This window comes from Canis aureus, chromosome 1, assembly GCF_053574225.1.
Source record: "Canis aureus isolate CA01 chromosome 1, VMU_Caureus_v.1.0, whole genome shotgun sequence".
Lineage (NCBI taxonomy): Eukaryota > Metazoa > Chordata > Mammalia > Carnivora > Canidae > Canis > Canis aureus.
Window position 1 is genome coordinate 64,938,581 of NC_135611.1, and position 7,928 is coordinate 64,946,508.

Sequence of the window (7,928 nt, forward strand, 5' to 3'; positions counted from 1 at the left end):
AAGTGGGTGCACCATTTGCAGAGAATTTTAAACGGTGATAAAAACCAACTAAAAGTCAGTATGCACTTTATTACCCTCATGAGCTGGCAGTCCTAAACAATGGCAGTGTCAATGTTCATCCCTACCCCCCATAGGCCCCTGAAGAGAATCCTAATATTCCTTTTTTGGAAATCTCTAGATAATCTTAGATTCCTACGGAGATGGCAAAGGCTTAGCCTTTCTGCAAGGTGAAGGGTCCCAACAGCTTCCACCACCACTGTAGGAGTAGTTGGAAAGAGAATTTTAGAGCAACCCATCCCAAAATAACCTTAGGAGTCCCCACCCTTGAGTGTCCCCAGGAAAGCTTGGGTGGTTCTTTATGATTAGACCCTTGCTTCCATGTGGGGCTGGGGCAGGGAGTGAGGAGGGCTGGGCCAGCACTCAATGAATTTGCCTCATTATAAGCTTGTTCATTTTATTTAGAGTGAGGATGTTTGTGAAAAGTAGGAGGGGGACGAATGAAAAGGGAGGAAAGAATCAAACCCCTTCTGCAAGTCAGAGGAGTTGGACTTCTGTGGGCTCTGAGAGAAGAGTTGATCTCTTAACCTGAGCTGGCAAAGATTTAAAGTCACTTATTCTGGCAGGAAGGTCAAAAGACCGACTGTTCATTCCTAGGGATTTGGAGGTAGTAGGTTGCTTAGATTTTGTCAGTGAAAAGAGATAATTAAGGTTCTGAACAACTAGAGACTTCTTTCTATTCGGTGAGCTGACAAAACAAGGCTAGGAGTTTTAAAACCTTTAGAATGTAGCTGAAGAATTAATGTTCTCCCATCCACAGTAGTCATGGGAATGGGATAAAAAATGAAAAAATGACTAAATGTGTTACTTTTCAAACATGAATTTCATTATGCTCTCATTGGTAGAGAGCATTGTACTTGATTAAGAGAGATTTAAATAATATGGATTATATTTTATGTGTCGGGTAAACTTTTCATGCATGAAACTTTTCTTTAGGAGCCTAGGAATAAGAACAAACAGAAATCAAAAGGTTACTTGGTGAAACTTAGTAGTGACCTGCACAATCCACACGCAGCTATTTAAATTTATAAAAATCACACCAAGCGAACAATTCAGCTGATCAGTTGCTCTAGCCACATTTTAAAAAATATTTTTGTTTTAAAATATTTTAAGGCTCACACAGAAGTTGCAGGAAGAGTACAGGGAGTTCCCATGGACCTTCTCCCAATTTCCCCCAATAATATCTTACATACCAGAGCATAGTTATCAGAGCCAACCAATTGATGGCAGTACCATACTATTATCTAAACTATAGACATTTTGGGGATTGTTACCAGTTTTAATATGCACATTTTTTGGGGGGGGGTGCATAGTTTTGTTTTGGTTTTTTTTTTAAGATTTTATTCATTCACTCATGAGACAGAGAGAGAGAGGCAGAGACACAGGCAGAGGGAGAAGCAAGCTCCATGCAGGGAGCCCGACCTGGGACTCGATCCTGGGTCTCCAGGGTCAGGCCATGCGCTGAAGGCGGAGCCAAACCACTGAGCCACCTGGGCTGCCCAGGGGGGTGCATAGTTCTATGAAATTTTATCATGTATATAGATTGGTGTAACCATGATTATCATCAAGATTATCCTCAACTGTTTCATCACCTCTAATAGTCACATCCTCCCCCGGACCTGAACCCTGGGCAAACATGATTCTTCAGTGTAATTTTGTCATTTTGAGAATGTAACATGGATATAATTGGCCTTTCATTAGGCAGCATAATGCCCTGGAAATCCATCAAGTTGTTGCCACAGGCTGCATGGCTTATTAAAAACCAGAAATATATTTCTTATCATTCTGGAGGCTGGGAATCCTAAGACCAAGGTGTGTACAAATTGGGAGCCCACTTTCTGGTTCATGGAAAACCATCTTTTCCTTATGTTCTCACATGCTGGAAGGGGGTAACAAGGTTCTTTGGGTTCTCTTTTATAATGGCATTGATTCTGTTCATGAGAACTCCAGCCTCATGACCTACTCATCTCTGAAAGGCTCCACCTCCAAATACTGTCACAGTGGGCATTAGGATTTAACCTATGAGTTTGAAAGGCAGCGTCCACATTCTGTCTACTGCAACGGAGGTACTACAATTTGTTTACCCATCCACCTGCTGAAAGACATTTAAGCTGTTCTCAGTTTTTGATTTACAAATAAAACTGCTATACACATTCATGGCCAGATTTTGTGGGGAATTTTTTTGGCTGCTGGCTTATCAGCTACTAAGAGAAACCCTAGCTATAATGGCAGGTTTGTCTATTTCTCCTCCCAGTTTTGCCATTTTGCTGCATATTTTTGCAGGTTCTGCTGCTAAGAACATACCTGCTTAGGAGTGTTATATGTTCTTAGGTAATTGAGCCTTCTTATAGTTTTATTTATTTTTTTTAATTTATTTTTTATTGGTGTTCAATTTACTAACATACAGAATAACCCCCAGTGCCCGTCACCCATTCACTCCCACCCCCCGCCCTCCTCCCCTTCTACCACCCCTAGTTCGTTTACCAGAGTTAGCAGTCTTTACGTTCTGTCTTCCTTTCTGATATTTCCCACACATTTCTTCTCCCTTCCCTTATATTCCCTTTCACTATTATTTATATTCCCCAAATGAACGAGAACATATAATGTTTGTCCTTCTCCGACTGACTTACTTCACTCAGCATAATACCCTCCAGTTCCATCCACATTGAAGCAAATGGTGGGTATTTGTCATTTCTAATGGCTGAGGAATATTCCATTGTATACATAGACCACATCTTCTTTATCCACTCATCTTTCGTTGGACACCGAGGCTCCTTCCACAGTTTGGCTATCGTGGCCATTGCTGCCATAAACATTGCGGTGCAGGTGTCCCGGCGTTTCATTGCATTTGTATCTTTGGGGTAAATCCCCAATTCTTATAGTTTTATAATGCCACTTTTTGTCCTTGCTAATTTTCTTTGCCCTGAAGTCTGTTTTGCCTAATATTAATATAGACACTCCAGCCTCCTATTCATTAATGTGTGCACAATATATCTTTTTCTGTTCTTTTTTCTTTAAGATTTGATTTATTTATTCATGAGACATACAGAGAGAGGCAGACACAGGCAGAGGGAGAAGCAGGTTCCCTACAGGGAGCCCCATGTGGGACTTGATCCCAGGACCCCAGGAATCCAGGATCACAACCTGAGCCAAAGGCAAATGCTCAACCACTGAGCCACCTGGGTGCCCAAAGAGCCCAGGTTTTTATTGAACAGGTTACAGAAGAGGTTTTAGTCAGAAAGATCAAAGCCAAAAGAAAAGAAAAGAAAAGAAAAGAAAAGAAAAGAAAAGAAAAGAAAAGAAAAGAAAAGATCAAAGCCCATGTCATCATCAGACTCCCCTGATTCTTCTTTCTTTGCTTTCACTTGCTTCTCCTCAGCTGGGGCAGCAGTGACCGAGGGTGCAGGACCTCCTGCTGGTGCAGCGGCGGCTGCTCAGGCAGGACCACCAGCCCCTACGTTGCAGATGGGCCTCCCGATATTGACATTGGCCAGGGCTTTGCAAACAAGCCCAGTCAGAAGGATTCCACATTTGCACCCACTGCTTTCATGAGCACGTTGATCTTATCCTCCGTGACTGGCACCTCATCATCTTGCAGGGTGAGGGCTGAGTTCATGCAGGCATGCCCCCAGACAGAGGCCATGGGGCCAGCGAGTGGCCACTGCGGGATGAAGTGAAGCTTCCTTGCTAGGATAGACCACTTCCATGGTGACTGAGGAAAGGGGGCCAAGCCATTTACTTTTAGAATAATTAATGATATGTTAGAATTTAGGTCGGCTGTTTTGTTGTTTTCTGTTTGTTCCCACTGCTTTTTGTTTCAGTTTTCCCTTTCATGCACTGCTGTTGGAGTGTTTCTGTGACAGTTGCTTGAAAACCTTGTCATTTAATTCCAACCTCTGTGTGATCTTGGCATGGCATATGTTACTGTCTTTTCTCATTTGAGTTATGGTTTTTCTGGTTCTTGGTATAATGAATGATTTTGGATTGATTCCTGAACATTTTGAGTCTTATGTTAAAAGAATCAGGTTTCTTTTTAAGTCATCTATTTTAGCAAGCAATCAACCCTGAACATGTCTCAACTCAGTTTTGTGGACTGTGGTTTGAATGTCAACCTAGTTTCAAAACCTTTGTAGTGTTATTCTGGTCTCCCTCACCTGTGTGCTTCCCAGAGTCCAATCTGAAAATGTGGTGTTGCACACCATATTTCAGTTTTGTAAGTGTTTGCTGTGTTTTTTTTGGCAGGTTTCATGCATATGAGCCATTTTTCGGGGGGGGGGGCAAGCAATCCAGGACCTTAATCATAGAATTAAAGGAACCCTTTTTTCTACTTTATTCCTCTCCATAATCCTCCCCCCAAGTCTCTAGTGTGTTGTCACTGCTCAGTGCCACCCAAGCCACATACATCTAGCGAATTCTGTGTTGGACAGTGCCGATTCAGAAAATTTCCATCATCTCAGAAAGTTCTAGTGTAGAGGGCTGGTATAGATAAACATCTTCCTCTTCATGACCTTAAATCACTCCTGCCTCTCTTAAAGATGATGAATATAGAAAGAAACAAAAGTAAAAACTAGGAGGAGGAGGTGAGAAAAAAAGAATTTCAAAACTCAAAGATTAAAAAAAGGGGTAACAAGAAAAGAGAGCAGAGAGATATTGGAAATACCCAAATGAAGTAAATCTTAATTAAAAAATTAAAAAAAAAAGGCAGAGCAAGCTCCCAAACACAGGCTTTCCTTAAGAGTCTGTGTACTTGGCTTCACGTGCCAGAGACCAGGATGTCTTCTCAAAGCTGTGTTTCAAAAGCATAGGTTTGAGGTTCAGTCGCCATTCCCTTGGCCTCATTCTCTGCAGTAAAAGAGATATTTGCCAACGGAATCTTAGATAGCAACAGCCACTTCAAAACAATGCGGAATTTGGGGATCCCTGGGTGATTCCGTGGTTTAGCGCCTGCCTTCAGCCGAGGGCATGATTCTGGAGACTCGGGATCAAGTCCCACATCGGGCTCCCCACATGGAGCCTGCTTCTCCCTCTGCCTGCGTCTCTGCCTCTCTCTCTCTCTCTCTCTCTCTGTGTGTCTCTCATGAATGAATAAATAAAATCTTTTTAAAAAATGTGGAATTCAAATGCTACTTCCAAATAATGTGCACCCAAAAAACACACACTTGGGTGTGGCAAATTACTGAATATCAACCCCCCACAGGGATTTCCAGTTATGGGATCCTCACTCCTGTCCAGGCCTTGACGAGACACAACTCAGTGCTCTTCTGGTCCCTGGAGAAGAAATATTGGGGATTTCTGCCCTGTTCATCTTTTAGTTTGATGGTCAAAAGAGAGAACCCAGATGCTGTCCTGAAAGTAGCTGGGAGTGTGAACGGCTAGTGCAGAAACAAAGGCAGTCCCTAGCCCCCCGGCTCCTGGAAAAGAGAGAGAAAATGCCAGGGGAGTGAACCTGGAGATCTGAGAAGTCAAGAAAGCACCTAGAGAGCAATGGAGAGACAGGAGGTAGAAGGAACACTGAGGCCCCAGGACTTCAGGACAAAAATTGCTTTCTTCAGAGCAATCCACATACTTGTTTCTCCTCATAGAATTTTCTAGAACTAAGGTTTTCCTTTTAATACACAACTTCAGAACAAATGTCCTGAAAGAAGTGTTCAAATAATTGTTCTCTCTTCTTATACCTTTTGCCAAAATTTCTCCAATTTTCAGATTTCATCCCAATGCCTCTCCACCCTTATCCATCGAGACATAAGGGAGACATCAAGCATTACATCTGCTCAGTGTATATTTTCACTACTAATATCACATTTAAAACAGAATTCAACCTAATTATTTTAAAAAACAGGTTTTCGGTCCAAATATGATTGAACAAAAGGGAATATGGCCATACTGAAGTGAAAAAGATACACTAAGCCAGGGTGAAAACTAACAGTATTATTTTAGGGTGCTTATTAACAAATCATAATAAAAAGCCTAACAACAGTTTTCAGAATCAACAGACTTTTTTTTCCAAAATGGTGTGGTATAAACAGTTTGACTGGGACTCATATGGAACTGGATAGATTTCTTGTTCTATTACTTAGTACCTGGGAAAAATGACCCAAGGTCTCAGCTTCAATACTGTGGAAGAAATCATAATGCTTATCTTGCAAATTCACTATTAGGAGTACATGAGATAGTGCATGGAAGGTGCTTAGCATACTGCCTGGCACCAATGTGGGACACACCACATGTTATCTTTCATTTCTCCCTTTGTAACCTGTGAAACCAAGACTTCTACTGGGCCTTCACCCTTTCTGCCATCCATCTGTGCTGCTGGTCAGGTGCTCTCTTCTCTTTTCTCTTCTAGGCTCCCTATTATCTTGAACAAAATCCTAATTCCTGCAATCATGATGTGCTTTATAATTTCTGTTTCTATTGATTCAAATAATGTATTTAAAGCAAGTGCCTGGGGAAATAATGGCTGGGATTCATCAATAGCTTTTTGACCCTTGCAGTTCCCCCACTCGTCCACTGGGTTTGCTGGTGAACAGTTGATTCAAATGTACTTTTTTGGACCTTACTCATTGTTCGGGTTTATTTTACAGTGCTTATCTTTATTCCCAATTATTCTAACCCACTGAAAGAAAGCAAGGCCCTTGATAAAACAGAGCATGAAGTGCCATTTTTCGCATAAGTCACACTTGTGAGTAGTTGTGTTCTCTTGTCTTGGGCTCAGCACCTGGGGCAAGAGAATGGGAAGAGTTTTATGTGTGTGTATGTGGCTGGAGCACAGTATTAAGTTGATAGTATTGAAGAAACAGAAGATTTTCTTTTAGTCTGTGTAGAGAATAAAATGAGGGAGAATCATTTTATACTCATGGGAAGGGTTTACTGGGTTATAAATATGAAAAACCCTTCTTAATATTAGCACTTTGAACTTGCTGAGCGCCTTTCAGCAGTGGATTCCAAAGCACTTCGCTGACACTAAGCCACAGGACCCTCAGGATGGAGGCATTATTGCCATTTTATAGTTAGGGAAATAAATGCAAGGAGTGACTTGCTCGAGAGCACAGAATAAGTCCCAGTCATGCTTGGATCTCAAGAACTCAGGCCAAATCTAACCTCTAGGCTACTCTTCCCCCCACATAATTATTTTGTGAAAGGAAAACAATGATTTCAAATGTACATTCAGTTAAGCATAAGGATATATCCCTTTCCACCTGTTTTAACACGTTTTTGAAGTTTTGCTTATTTTTACATTGGCAGGATTTTCAGATGATTAGCTCTGAGCGTCTTTTGTTTCAAGTGTCTCGTGTCGGGGATGAGAGAGATTGGGTGATCAAGGATCTTTCCACTGCTTACTAACTAGTTCATGTTCAGTCTCGTTGGGTGATGACCCACGGGGGCTATTCCAATTCGGAGAGAGGTAATACATTGGTTATCTTAACCTAGTCTTGGAGGGAGTGGGGGAGCATAATTCCATAATGAAAAATGACAGAATTTATATCGGGTCATTTGGGTTCTGTGCAGGAGAGTTCCATTGAAAACCTACGAAGGTGGACATAAAAGTACAGAAGAGATTAGTCTTAGAAACAGACAATAAACATAAATGTAGGACAAGTCCGCTGGAAGAAGGAGCCCTAGAGAAAGGTAGAGCTTGAAAAATGAAGTAGCATCAGCAAGGCCTCTCCTGAAATCCATTTGCAAGTTAGTAGTATGACCTCACTGGACCGGGGGGGGGGGGGGGGGGGGGGGGGAGGTGGGATCAAGGGAAGTAGGCAGCTAAGTGATGAGGGAATGGGCAACTAGGAAGCCAGTTCTATCGCACTAATGCCCTAGAGAACAAGATACAGTAAAATATACCCCTAGTTTCTGGATGAGAATCTACAACTGTT

At 41.9% G+C, this 7,928-nt stretch overlaps 1 pseudogene; it reads right to left on the reverse strand.

The window, feature by feature from the left end:
• Positions 1 to 3,287: 3,287 nt before the first annotated feature.
• Positions 3,288 to 3,700, reverse strand: LOC144319974 (large ribosomal subunit protein P1-like; annotated as a pseudogene).
• Between the last annotated feature and the right edge of the window lie 4,228 nt (positions 3,701 to 7,928).